Source organism: Macaca mulatta, chromosome 20, assembly GCF_049350105.2.
Source record: "Macaca mulatta isolate MMU2019108-1 chromosome 20, T2T-MMU8v2.0, whole genome shotgun sequence".
Classification (NCBI taxonomy): domain Eukaryota; kingdom Metazoa; phylum Chordata; class Mammalia; order Primates; family Cercopithecidae; genus Macaca; species Macaca mulatta.
The window spans coordinates 45,487,552-45,502,851 of NC_133425.1; the positions used below are offsets into that span (position 1 = coordinate 45,487,552).

Here is a 15,300-nt window from a genome sequence, read left to right on the forward strand (position 1 = left end):
TGGACCAGGTTCTTTCCTGGTCCCAAGACTGCAAGAGGTGGAGACAGGTGGATAGTCCTGTAGTGGTATTTTTGCATATTTTTGAGAGAGAAACACTAGCACAAGAAATGACAATTAGTAAAAATGTTTAAAATGTTGGTTTGTTTACTATTTTCTTGGTAAGTTAGCATGAATTAGTTTTGGGGTGGTGGGGTTTTGAGACAGTGTCTCGTTCTGTCATCCAGGCTGGAGTACAGTGGCATGCACCTGACCTATGACTTTGTTTAAACAAAGTGATGGGCTGGGCCTGTAGTCCCAGCACTTTGAGAGGCCGAAGTGGGCGGATCACTTGAGGTCAGGAGTTAAAGACCAGCCTGGGCAACATGGCAAAACACCATCTCTACTAAAAATACAAAAATTTGCCGGGCATGGTGGCACATGCCTGTAGTCCCAGCTACTTGGGAAGCTGAGGAAGGAGAATCGCTTGAACCCAGGAGGTGGAGGTTGCAGTGAGCCGAGATGCACCATTGCACTCCAGCCTGGGCAACAGAGCAAGACTCTGCCTCAAAAAAAAAAAAAAAAAGATGATCTCTGTGTATTAATAAGCTCACAAATAGTGATTTTTTTTTTTTTTTTTTTTTTTTTGAGACGGAGTCTTGCTCTGTCGCCCAGGCTGGAGTGCAGTGGCCAGATCTCAGCTCACTGCAAGCTCCGCCTCCCGGGTTCCCGCCATTCTCCTGCCTCGGCCTCCCGAGTAGCTGGGACCACAGGCGCCGCCACCTCGCCCAGCTAATTTTTTGTGTTTTTAGTAGAGACGGGGTTTCGCCGTGTTAGCCAGGATGGTCTCGATCTCCTGACCTTGTGATCCGCCCGTCTCGGCCTCCCAAAGTGCTGGGATTACAGGCTTGAGCCACCGCGCCCGGCCCAATCGTGATTATTTTTAAAAGGTCTTTTGGTAATTTTTTTCTTATCCAGGGCCTTGTGAGAAATCTCATGTTTCTGTTTCTTCATATATTTTCAATTATGTTTCTTTATTTTTCTTCACTGTCTAATCACTGTATACTATGTAATTCCTAAAGGAGAAAAACCAATCAGAGTTGGTTGAGACTTTATTTTGGTATAGTTAGGACTGGATTGTAGATGAGACTAAATGTCTCAACATAATCTTATGTTGGAACAAAGATTATTCCCCTTTTCCCCAAACAAAGTATGGATTCTGTCTCCATGCCTTTGATTCCATATTCCCTAGAGACTGATCATTTAACATTAAACATGGAGGTCATTAGCCAGGCATGGTGGCACACACCTATAGTTCCAGCTACTCAGGAGTCTGAAGCAAGACAATCGCTTGAGCTGAGGAGACAAAGGTTGCAGTGAGCCAAGATCATGCAGCCGCACTCCTAGCCTGGGTGACAGAGGGAGACCCTGTCTCAAAAAAAAAAAAAAAAAAAATTGGTACCAAGTAGATGTGACTTGTTGGTGTTGAAACCTAGGTGGTTTTTGTTTTTGTTTGTTTGTTTGTTTTTTAGTGTTTATCTTGGCTAAACAGTCAACAAAGCAGGCAATAGATTTCAAAGGTAAAGATGTAAATATTCTACAACACAAAATTGATCTGGCTCAAGCAATGCTCACTATCGGCTTTGTTTAAAAAAAAAAAAAAACTTTTACTTTTGTATTTTTATTTTTTAGAGATGGAATTTCTGTTGCCCAGGTTGGAGGGAAGTGGCACGATCATAGCTCTCTGCAACCTTGAAATCCTGGGTTCAAGTGATCCTCCTGCCTCAGTCTCCTGAGTACTTGGACCTACAAGTGTGCACCACCACACTGGCCTTTTTTTTTTTTTTTTTTTTGCATAGAGACAGGGTCTTGCCGTATTACCCGGGCTGCTCTCAAACTCTTGGCTTCAAATGATCCACCCACCTTGGCCTCCCAAAGTGCTGGGATTATAGGCATGAGCCACCATACCTGGCCAAAAAGTCTTTTTAAATATTAGTTCTCTACTTGAAAAAATGTTTAACCTCCTGGTACAAAATAAATAATTGAAAGGCTGTATCAGCGATTGGTTTATTTTTGTCCCTTTTGCTATTGGTTAAATAAGTGAAATGAAAATTGTAGTCTGAATGTTTTATAGAGAGGTTATCTATTCCTTTTTCTTTTTTCTTTTTTTTTTTTTTTTTGACAGAGTCTCACACTGCCGCCGGGCTGGAATGCAGTGGTGTGATCTCGGCTCACTGCAACCTCCGCCTTCCAGGATCACGCAATTCTCCTGCCTCAGCCTCCCAAGTAGCTGGGATTACCAGTGCACACCACCACGCCCGGCCAAGTTTTTGTATTTTTAGAAGAGGCAGGGTTTCACTATGTTGGCCAGATTGGTCTCCATCTCCTGACCTTGTGATCAGCCTGCCTCAGCCTCCCAAAGTGCTGGGATTACAGGTGTGAGCCACCACGCCCAGCCAACGTTATCCATTTCTTTTGCAAGTATAATGTGGCATCAACAGACATGATTCTTTAGAGTTTACCTAACTTTGCATGTTTTATCACATTTGACACAGATTCCCTAAATAATAAATTGTAAACATTTTATTTATTTATTTGAGATATATAAAACAAGCCATCTGTTACTTTTTTTTTTTTTTTTTTAGATAGAGTCTCACTCTGTCGCCCAGGCTGGAGTGCAGTGGCATCATCTCAGCTCACTGCAACCTCTGCCTCCTAGGATCAAGTGATTCACCTGCCTCAGCCTCCTAAGTAGCTAAGATTACAGGCACTCAATACCACACCCGGCTAATTTTTTTGTATTTTTAGTGAAGACGGGGTTTCACCATGTTGGTCAGGCTAGTCTCGAACTCCTGACCTCAAATGATCCACCCACGTTGGCCTCCCAAAGTGCTGGGATTACAGGTATGAGCCATCACGCCTGGTCACTCCATCAGTTACTTTTTAAAAATCCTTACTTCCAGGCTGGGTGTGGTAGTTCATGCCTGTAATTCCAGCACTTTGGGAGGCCAAGGTGGGAGGATCACTTGAGCCCAGGAGTTCGAGACCAGCCTGGGCAACATGGCAACACCCTGTCTCTACCAAAAATGCAAAACTTAGCCAGGCATGGTGGTGCACACCTGTAGTTCCAGCTACTCAGGAGGTGGAGGTGGAAGGATGGTTTCTGTCTGGGAAGTGGAAGCTTCAGTGAGCTGAGATCATGCCTTACACTCCAGCCTGGGCAACAGAGTCAGACCCTGTCTCAAAAATATTAATTAAAAAGAAAAAATAAAAATAAAAATTTCTTACCTCCATTGTTACTTGAAAATTTGATAAATCCTGATTTTGATGTAGCATGGAAGGCAATGCAAAAACAAAACTACATAATCACTAATATTAATAGTTACTTATTTAAAAATTGAAGTGATATTAGCCCATTGATCAGTTAAAATAAATAAAACAAGTACAAAAATAGAGTGACCTTTAGAGGAATCAGGGCTTGCCTTGACATGATTAAAGCCAGATGGGAATGCAATCAGCTAAAGCAATATACAAAGAACAAAGTTTAGAGGCATCTACCTGACTTCAAAAGATTCTACGAGGCCATAATAACCAAAACAGCATGATATTGGCATAAAAACCGACACATAGACCAACTGAACAGAATAGAGAATTCAGAAATTAATCTACATATTTATGGCCAACTGATTTTTTTTTTTTTTTCTGTGTGAAATCTCCCACAATCAACTGATTTTTGACAAAGGTGACGACAACATACATTGGTGAAAGGACACTCTCAATAAACGGTGCTGGGAAATCTGGATATCCCTATGCAGAAGAATGAATCTAGACCCCTCTCTCACCACATACAAAAATCAACTAAAAATGAATTAAAGGCTTAAATGCAAGACCTGAAACTGTAAAACTACTAGAAAAAAGCATAGTGAAAATGCTTCAGGACTTTGGTCTAGGCAAAGATTTTATACCTAAGACTTTAAAAGCACAGGCAACGAAAACAAATACAGACAAAAGAGACTATATTAAACTAAGAAGAAAAGGAAACAATCAACAGAGTAAAGAGACAACCTGTAGAATGTGAGAAATTATTTCCAAACCATTCATCCAACAAGGGACTAATATCCAGAATATACAAGGAACTCAAGCAACTCAACAGCAAAAAAACAAATAATCCCATTAAAAAGTGGGCAAAGGCTGGGCGTGGTGGCTTATGCCTGTAATCCCAGCACTTTGGGAGGCCGAGGTGGGCAGATCACAAGGTCAAGAGATCGAGAACAGCGTGGCCAACATGGTGAAACCCTGTTGCTATTAAAAACACAAAAAAATTATCCAGGTATGGTGGTATGTGCCTATAGTCCCAGCTACTCTGGAGGCTGAGGCAGGCGAACCGCTGGAACCTGGGAGGCGGAGGTTGCAGTGAGCCAAGATCATGCCACTGCACTCCAGCCTGTGTGACAGACTCCATCTCAAAAAAAAAAAAAAAAAAAGCAGGGGGACGGGCAAAGAACACATGAATAGGCACATCTCAAAAGAAGACACACAAATAGCCAACAGGTATATGAAAAAATGCTTAACAGCACTAATCATCAGATAAATGTAAATCAAAACCATGATGAACTATCATCTCACTCCAGTTAGAGTGGCTATTATCAAAAAGACAATAAATAAATATCAAATACTGGCAAGGATGTGGAGAAAAGGAAACTCTTACATGCTGTTGGTGGGAATGTAAATTAGTTCAGCCATTATGGAAAGCAGCATGAAGTTTCCTCAAAAAACTGAAGATAGAACTACTGTACAATCCAGCAATTTCACCACTGGGTATTTATCCAAAGGAAAGGAAATCAGTATATCAAAGGTATACCTGCCCCCACCATGTTTATTGCAGCACTATTCACAATAGCCAAGTTAGAGAATGAACCTAAGTATTCATCAACCAATGAATGGATAAAGAAAATGTGGTATATATACACAGTGGAATACTATTCAGCCACAACAAGAATAAAATCCTATCACAGCAACATGTATGGAATTGGAGGTCATTATTTTAAGTGAGATAAGCCAGGCACAGAAAGACAAATATTACATGTTCTCATTCACATGTGGAAGCTAAGTTGCTCTCATGGAAGTGGAGAGTAGAATGATGGTTACCAGTGGCTGGAAGGAAGTGAAGAGAGCTTGGTTAATGGGTGCAAAAACATAGTCAAATAGAAAGAACAAGTTCTAGTGTCCAGTATCACAATAGGGTAACTGTAATTAACAACAATTTATCATACATTTCAAAATAGCTAGAAGGAGAATATTGAACGATCCCAACGCAAAGAAATAATAAACGTTTGAGATGATGAACATGCTAATTATCATGATCTGAGCACTATACATTATATGTATTGAAACATCACTATGTACCCCATGAATATATACAATTATTGCTTGTCAATATAAAAAAATCAAAATTTAAAACAAAACAAATAAAAAATAGCTAGAAGAGAAGATTTCAAATGTTCCCAACACAAAGAAATGATGAATGTTTGAGGTGATGGATATGCTAATTACCCAGATTTGGTTATTACATTGTATGTATTATATGTATCAAAGTATCACATGTACCCCATAAATATGTACAATTATTATGTATCAATTTTTTTAAAAACTAGATGGGAATGTACCAGCTCTTCAGCCGAGAGTGGGCTCATTGAGAGCTGAGCAAAGGAAATAAGAAACTACAAATAGGAAGGAAATGCTGCCCACCTGGGAGCAAAGAAAAGAAACTGCAATATTAAGTGAGTTCACTTGGAAAATGATAATTTTTAATGTAATGTATTAATTAATTAATTTTTTGAGACAGGGTTTCACTCTTGTTGCCCAGGCTGGGGTGCAATGGCGCAACCTTGGCTCACTGCAACCTCTGCCTCCCAGGTTCAAGCAATTCTCCTGCCTCAGGCTCCCAAGTAGCTGGGATTACAGGTGCCCACCACCATACCCAGCTAATTTTTAAAAAATATATTTTTGGTAGAGATGGGGTTTCACCATGTTGGCCAGGCTGGTCTGGAACTCCTGACTTCAAGTGACCCACTTGCCTCAGCCTCCCAAAGTGCTAGGATTATAGGCATGAGCCACTATGCCCGGCAGAAAATAATTTTTTTTAAGTGGAAAATTTTATAAGAATTCTACAAATGTCGGCCGGGCGCGGTGGCTCATGCCGCCTGTAATCCCAGCACTTTGGGAGGCCGAGGTGGCTGGATCACAAGGTCAGGAGTTCGAGATCAGCCTGGTCAATATTGTGAAACCCTGTCTCTACAAAAAAAAAATCAAAAACTTAGCCAGGCATGGTGGTGCATACCTGTTGTCCTAGATACATGGGAGGCTGAAGCAGGAGAAGCACTTGAACCTGGGAGGCAGAGGTTGCAGTGAACCTAGACCGCCCCACTGCACTCCAGCTTGGGCAACAGAGCGAGACTCCTTCTCAAAAAAAAAAAAAAAAGAAATCCACAAATGTCATTTTGGGAGTCTGAGGTAGGAAGATTGCTTCAGGCCAGGAGTTCAAGACCAGCCTGATTAATAAAGAGAGACTGTCACTACACAAAAATAAAAAACTTAGCCAGGCATGGTGGCACACACCTGTGGTCCTAGCTACATGGGAAGCTGAAGCAGGAGGATCACTTGAACGCAGGAGGTCAAGGCTGCAGTGAGCCATGTTTACACCACGACACTCCAACCTAGTCAACAGAGTGAGACCCTGTCTCAAAAAAAAAAAAAAAAAAAAAAAGGTCCTAGCGTGGTGGTATGGGCCTATAGCAAGGGGATTACTTGAGCCCAGGAGTTCGAGGCTGCAGTGAGCTATGATCATAGCACTGCACTCCAGCCTGGGTGACAGAGTGAGACCCTGTCTCCTAAAAAAAAAAAAAAAAGTAAAAAAGTTCTAGAAATGTAAGATCTTTGTACTACATGAAATACTTGTGCCACAACTAACCTGGTGTCCAGATACCAAATGAGTCTTCTGAGAGCCAAAGGCAGGCACTGGGGGGTCATAGGTGGGCATGTGGGAAATAGAAAAGGATGGGCACTGTGTGGAGGAGGCCAGAATTACATTGTATTTCTTCTAAAAAATATTTTGGCTGGGCGCGGTGGCTCACGCCTGTAATCCCAGCACTTTGGGAGGCCGAGACGGGCAGATCATGAGGTCAGGAGATCGAGACCATCCTGGCGAACATGGTGAAACCCCGTCTCTACTAAAAATACAAAAATATTAGCCGGGCGTGGTGGTGGGCGCCTGTAGTCCCAGCTTCTTGGGAGGCTGAGGCAGGAGAATGGCATGAACCCGGGAGGCAGCGGAGCTTGCAGTGAGCTGAGATCGTGCCACTGTACTCCAGCCTGGGCGATAGAATGAGACTCCGTCTAAAAATATATATATATTTCATAATTTAAAAAATTATGCAAATACTACCCAATCATTTTAGAAAACCCAGAAAATACAAACAGAGCAATAAAAAGACTTTTTAAAAAAAATATCTGGCTGGGCGTGGTGGCTCACGCCTGTAATCCCAACACTTTGGGAGGCCAAGGTAGGTGGATCACCTGAGGTCAGGAGTTCGAGACCAGCCTGGCCAACATGGTGAAACCCTGTCTCTACTAAAAATACAAAATTTAGCCGGCTGTGGTGGCACGTGCCTATAGTCCCAGCTACTTGGGGGGCTGAGGCACGACAATCGCTTGAACCTGGGAGGCGGAGGTTGCAGTGAGCTGAGATCACACCACTGCACTCCTGCACTCCAACCTGGACAACAAGAGTGAAACTCCATCTAAAAAAAAAAAATATATATATATATATATATATATCGCCTTTAATTCTGCCCAGAGGCAAACACAGGAAACATTTTGGTATATATACTTTGTTTGTTTTACAAATGTGAAAGGTCCAGGTATCTATACTTCCATGAGTTTTTCTCTGTGTTGTGTGTTTCCAAAAGTGTGATTATGTTATTTATGCTGCTTTGTAACCTTTTTACTTCCTAGTGCCTGATGAACACTTTTCTTTCCTTATGGATACACAGTATCAAAGGATGGTTTTCAAGTTAAAATTCTGACCTTTGTATACACATAGGGTGAGCATGTACATGTTCTTTAATGAAGGAACTGGGAGGATGGTAAAACAGGTTCAACAGAGAAACAGAAATTTATATAGTCAGTGTGGAAAAATGTATTTAAATGGGATTTCTAGGTTAGATAAGAAACTCATCTACAAGGCAATGAAATGCTATCCTTTGGGGTTATCTTTTCTGCTGGACAGAAATAATTTGCATCTCAACTAGACACAATCAAAATCATTTGCAATTTATTCATATATAAATTCACATCTAATTTCATAGAGTCTAGGCCCCTAAGTAAATGGTCAGTCAAACAAAAAAATATATTTCTCTAGAGCAATGATTCTCAACTAAAGGTGATTTTGTCTCCCAGAGGACATTTGGCAATGGCCAAAGACATGTTCGGTTGTCACCATTGGGGAGTGGTAGTGGCATCTGGTGGGTAGAGGCCAGGGGTGCTGTTAAACCTTGTACAATGCATAGGACAGCCTCCACAACAAAGAATTATCCAGCCCAGACTGGCAACCTCCACAACAGAGAATTATCCAGCCCACACTGTCAGTGGTACCTACCTCTACCTATTAGATGCTAGTAGCACCCCCATGGTTGTGACAACCAAAATGTCTCCAGACACTGCCAAATGTTCCACAGGGAGGCAAAATTGCCCCCAGGTCAGATGCACTGCTTTAGAGTTGCACTTTACAAATCCATCACCTCTAGTCATGTGTAGCTATTTATTTTTATTTTTTATTTTATTTTTATTTATTTACTTTTTTATATCATAATGTTAATGAACACCAGGGGTTCAATCTAGGTCCTGTTGCTTGATGCACAGAAAGCCAATCACTGAGACAACAAGTATTACAGGGAAGAAAGCTTTCTTTAGGTGACATCAGTGGGAGAGACAGGAAATAAACCTCAAATCCATTCCTCCTCCCTGACTAAAGTTAGGTGTTTACACATCATGGGAGGATAACAGGAGCAGCAAGGAAGAGGAGTTGGTCAACAGGCAGCAGGGGCATCCCACAGAAGAAATGTACATTTCTCAAGCTTCAGTTCTGTGGACATCTGGCTTGTTGGAAAATTGGGCAGGCAACAACAAAATGTTTACAATCAGGCCAAATTGAAAATTTAGTTTACTTCAAGTGTTCAGTAGCCAATTGTGGGCCAAGTGCAGTGGCTCATTCCTGTAATCCCAGCACTTTGGTAGGTCAAGTGAGGAGGATTGCATGAGGGCAAAAGTTTAAGACCAGCTTGGGCAACAGGGCGAGAGACCCCATCGCTACAAAAAAAAGAAAATAAAAAAATAAAAAACAACAACAAAATAGCCATGTTTGGCTAGCAGCTACTCTAGTGGGCAGGACAGGCAGAGAACATTTTCCTCTTTGTGGAAAATTCTGCTTGATGGTACTGCCTTAGATAAATAATCATTTCACGGGTCTGTTAGACATTGGGACAATGTAATATTGAAAAAATATGCAGGCCAGGCGCAGTGGCTCAGGCCTTTAATCCCAGGACTTTGGGAGGCTGAGGCATGCAGATCAGTTGAACTCAGGAGTTTGAGACCAGTCTAGGCAACATGGTGAAACCCCGTCTCTACAAAAAAAAAAAAAAAATACAAAAATCACCGGGCACAGTGGTGGGCACCTGTAGTCCCAGCTACTCAGGAGGCTGAGGTGGGAGGATGGCTAGAGCCCAGGAGGTGAAGGATGAAGGTTGCAGTGAGCCGAGACCACACCACTGCACTCCAGCCTGTGCACGAGAGCAAGACCCTGTCTCAAAAAAGACTTTAAAAATATATATAAAGAAAAGAAAAAGAAAAAATGTGTGGCTATCCTTTTTCCTTATTTCCAAGTTTTGGATAATTTTTCTTTTTTTTTTCACCAGCACTTTTATTTTTCCTTACACACTCACGTGTTGTTGGGGCCTAATGCTCTCACATAACTGTAAGAAACCAAAATTTTTTGTCATCTCTTGAAGAACTGAGAATTGTATACACACACACACAAACCTTATGTAAATTAAAAGGATGAATACATTTACAGGTATAAATGCAAACCATTTCTTTTTTTTTTTTTTTTTTTTTTGAGACGGAGTCTCGCTGTGTCACCCAGGCTGGAGTGCAGTGGCGCGATCTCGGCTCACTGCAAGCTCCGCCTCCCGGGTTTACGCCATTCTCCTGCCTCAGCCTCCGAGTAGCTGGGACTACAGGCGCCCGCCACCACGCCCGGCTAGTTTTTTGTATTTTTAGTAGAGACGGGGTTTCACCATGTTAGCCAGGATGGTCTCGATCTCCTGACTTCATGATCCACCCGCCTCGGCCTCCCAAAGTACTGGGATTACAGGCTTGAGCCACCGCGCCCGGCCTAATGCAAACCATTTCTAACTCAAGGCAAGTAACAGCCATGGTGTTCTGGGAGGAAAACATCAGCTAAGAAAGGAAACTGGGTCCTATGGCTTAGACTTTCCAATCCTGACAGACCAGCAGGACAGACACAAGTGGTTCAGGAGCCCTTGCCAGCCTCTAGAGAAACCCCAGAACACTCAACCCTAACACATTAACACCCTGCACTGGTGGGAGACTGCTGGCCACGCAGACCCACCGAGCCATGGACTTGTCTTCCACAAGCACGTTCTTACCTCAGCCACAAAGTGACCAAGCCACATATACTAAGGGCTGAGATCCAAGATATGTACAGGGTACTTAACAGATAGCAAGGGAACAGTTAACTTGCATACAAGGTAAAAATCAGCAACAAGTTCTACAATCCAGTGCTGATATTGGATACAAACTTCAAGGACAGACTTCTTTTCGAAGGCTTATTCCAGTTTCATGAGGCTAGCATGGGGTGTATGCATTTGCCAGGAGCAAATTTATTCTTCTGAATTAACCCATGCAGCAAATGCTAGGCATCTGCTCGCAGTCCATTTAGAAGCATTTGCGCTGGATGATGGAGGGGCCCGACTCCTCATACTCCTGCTTGCTAATCCACATCTGCTGGAAGGCAGACAGGGAGGCCAGGATGGAGCCACCGATCCACACCGTGTACTTGCGCTCAGGGTACTCGATGATGTGATCTTCATGGTGCTGGGCGCCAGGCTGGTGATCTCCTGCATCCTGCCTGCAATGTACAGGTACATGGTGGTGCCGCAGGACAGCACCATCTCGGCCTACAGGTATTTGTGGATGTCCACGTCACACTTTATGATGGAACTGAAGGTGGTCTCATGGATGCCGCGGCTTCCATGTCCAGGAAAGAAAGCTGGAACACTGCCTCTGGACACCAGACCCACTCATTGCAGATGGTGACGACCTGGCCGTCAGGTGGCTCATAGCTCTTCTCCAGGAACGAGGAGAACACGGCGGTGGCCAGCTCCTGCTTGAAGTCCAGGGTAACGTAGCACAGCTTCTCCTTGATGTCACGCACTATCTCCCACTCGGCCATGGGGGTGAAGCTGTAGCCACACTTGGTGAGGATCTTCATGAGGTAGTTGGTTAGGGGAGATGGGCATCATGTGGGCGACCCCATCTTCAGAGTCCGTGACAATGCCACTGGTGTGCCCAGAGGACTAGAGGGACAGCACAGCGTGGATGGCCACACACATGGCCAGGGTGTTGAAGGTCTCAAGCATGATCCAAGTCGTCTTCTCTCTGCTGGTCTTGGGGTTCGGGGGGCCTTAGTCAGCAGCACTGAGTGGTCCTTGGGGCCACACGCAGCTCGTTGTAGAAGGTGTGGGGCCAGATCTTCTCCATGTCATCCCGGTTGGTGACTATGCCCTGCTCGATGGGATACTTCAGGGTCAGGATGCTGCACTTGCTCTGGGCCTCGTCACCCACATAGGAGTCCTTCTGGCCCATCCATGTCCACCATCATGATCTGGTGCCTGGGGCACCCGACAATGGAGGGGAACATGGTTCGGGGGGCATCATCCCTAGCAAAGCCAGCTTTGCACCTGCCAGACCCATTGTCAATGATAAGCATGATGATCTCTTCTTCCATCGCCATCGTGGAGAAGCGGGTGGCTGAGCAGCAGGAGGACGCGGTGTGCGGGTTAGTGGTGGCCAGTGAGCAATAATTTCTTCTACAGGACCTTTGTTAAAGGCAGCATAAAGCCGCAAGGCTAGATAGACTGTAAACGCCACGACGTCATGGACTGGGACTTAGTTCTCTCATTATCGCTAGCACCTGCTGCAGGGACTGATACCTGGCAAGCACTCAATAACCAATATCTACTAAGTGAATGAATAAATGAATGAATAGTGTGAAATTAAGTGGGTAGCAGGTCCTTTTGCAGTGACTTCCTTGGGTTGGCTGTCAGCAGTTATGCAATTGTCACACCTATCTCAGCAAGTTCTGAGGACTAAGTGGGGGACGACCAGCAACAGTGCCTATCCCAGGTTCTGACACCCGCTCAGGAGGCACCCAACAGGCGATTTTTCCTTCCTTTCCTGAAATCATCAAAATGGTTCCCAGCCCTCTAATATTTCAAAAACCCTTACCAAGTCTATGTAAATAAAAAAAACTTCCCTTGTACATACAGCCCGTTAGTGGCAGAACTGCAACTATAGACCCAGTGTCTAATCACCTTGCAGATGACTTTGCCAGCAGTGACATTCCTTGTTGGTGACTACTGAGTCACTCTATGTAGGGTCAGCTGAGAAGAGGACAGTAACCGTAAAGAGGGAGTAGACATTCCAGGGACATTAATTCAGCAAAGTGCCAGGCACTGCTAATTCAGAGGCTAGTGTGGGCAGCTCATGTGTATATATATATTTTTTTGTTTTTGAAACAGGGTCTTACTCCATCACCCAGGCTGGAGCGCAGCGGTGCAATCACAGCTCTCTGCAGCCTTAAACTCCTGGACTCAAGTGATCCTCCCACTTCAGCCTCTGGAGTAGCTGGGACCACAGGCTTGTGCCACAATGCCTGGATAATTTTTTGTATTTTTTGTAGAGACAGGATTTGCCACAACGTCCAGGCTGGTCTTGAACTACTGGCCTCAAGCAATCTGCCCACCTTGGCTTCCCAAAGTGCTGGGACTACAGGCGTGAGTCACCGTGCCTGGCCTCACATGTCATCTTTGATGACAACTCATGGACAATTACTTTTTTTTTTTTTTTTTAGGGACAGGGTCTCGCTCTGTCACCCAGGCTGGAGTGCAGTGGTATGACTGTAGCTTGCTACAGCCTCCAACTTCTGGGCTCAAGCGATCCTCCTGCCTCAGCCTGATGAGTAGCTGGGACTACAGGCGTGCACCACCACACCTGGCTTCATGAAAACTTCTGAGAGAGGTATAGGGCACATAAAGCGCATGGCTGGCCCAGGGTGCAGCATCTGCTGGGGCAGCAGGAAATGGAGGACAATAGGCCAGGCCCCAGGGGTTAGCCATCTTTTGGGTTTGTATTTCTCATTCTTCCCACAATGAGTCCCTAAAGCTCACAGGAACTGTAAGTGGATCAGAGATTGTGTACTAGGAGAATGGCGATGATTAACACCAGCGTGAGCTATGGAAGCTTGCCCAGCTCTACAGTCCTCCAGGCCCAAGGAAAGCAAAGTCCCACGGAGTTTCTGGGAAGACTAAGGAGGCTCCCAGGGCTGGAAATGTGGTGTTGGAGGCACATGGCAGAGGGCTGTGGCCACATCTTGTATGTTATGTAAAGGGCTGAACCTGACTGTATAGGACAATGGGACTGTCTAAATGTTCTAGAAAATATTGATCTGAGTGTGTTGTAGGAAGATTACATTATAAAAATTCGAAGGGGGAGAAACAGGAGTCTGGTAGAGCAGCTCTTTTTTTTTTTTTTCCAGACAGGGTATCACTTTATGGCCCAGGCTGGAGTGTAGTGGTGCAATCATAGTTCACTGCAGTCTCGAACTCCTGGGCTCAAGTGATCTTCCCACCTTAGTCTCCTAAATAGCTGGGACTACAGGCAAACACCACTGTGCTTGGCTAATTTCTAAACTTTTTGTAGAGATATGGTCTCTTGATGTTGTCCAGGCTGGTCTCAAACTCCTGCGGTCAGGTGATTCTCCCACCTTGGCCTCCCAAAGTTCTGGGAATACAGGTGAGCCACTGCACCCAGCCTAATTCCTTTTTTTTTTTTTTTTTTACTTTGTCAGACCAATAATTGATGACAAGCTTATTTCCAACTTGTCTCAAGGGAAGAGGCTTCTAAGCAGTCTAATTCAAAAACTCCCTCTTGACAAAGATAATTTGCAGGAAAAAGGGATGGTTAGCTAATCATTACTTCGCTGCATTTTAAAAAATGACTGGTGAAGGAAGATTAGACTGGTTAAAGATCACTGGGCTCCTTCCAAGACTGACAATCGACTGAGGGCGGCTCCCAGAAGAGCTCTTAAGCTTATTAAATAAAGCTAATTATTCATTTTAGCAGCAATGGTAATTTATCACTGGAAAGAGTAACTAACGATAACAGACCACAAAGTTCTGCTCTAGCTATGGTATTTATATTTATTTATGTTTTTTAAAGACTTTATTTTTATTTTTTGAGACAGGGTCTCACTCTATCACCTAGGCTAGAGTGCAGTGGTGTGATCTCGGTTCACTGAAGCCTTCACCTCTCACACTCAAGTGATCCTCCCACCTCAGCCTCCCAAGTAGCTGGGACTACAGGCACACACCACCACACTCAGCTAATTTTTTAATTTTTTGTAGAGATGGGGTCGCATTATGTTGCCCATGCTGGTCTTGAAATCCTGGGCTCAAGCGATCCAGCAGCCACGGCCTCCCAAAGTGCTGGGATTACAGGTTACAGCCACTGAACCTGGCCAAAGACTTTATTTTTTAGAATAGTTTCAGGTTCATGGCAAAATTGAGAGGGAAGTACAGAGATTTCCCACATACTCCCAGCCCTAACATATGCACAGCCTCCCCCATGATAACATCTTACACCGTGATGCATTTGTTACAACCATGAACCTACATTGACACGCCATTATCACCCCAAATCTGTAGTTTACATTAGGGTTTGCTCTGGGTGTTATACATTCTAGACGTCTGGAAAAATGTACAATGACATGTATCCACCGTTATATCATATAGAGTATTTTCACTGCCCTAAAATTCCTCTGTGCTCATCTAGTTAAGGTTTTTGTTTTGTTTTGTTTTGTTTTTGAGACAGAGTCTCGTTCTGTCGCCCAGGCTGGAGTGCAGTGGCACGATCTCAGCTCACTGCAACCTCCACCTCCAAGGTTCAAGTGGTTCTCCTGCCTCAGCC

General features: G+C 44.0%; 1 pseudogene; it reads right to left on the bottom strand.

Annotated features, from left to right (window-relative positions):
• Window positions 1–8,453: 8,453 nt before the first annotated feature.
• LOC106995010 (actin, cytoplasmic 2-like) lies at window positions 8,454–15,300 on the bottom strand (annotated as a pseudogene).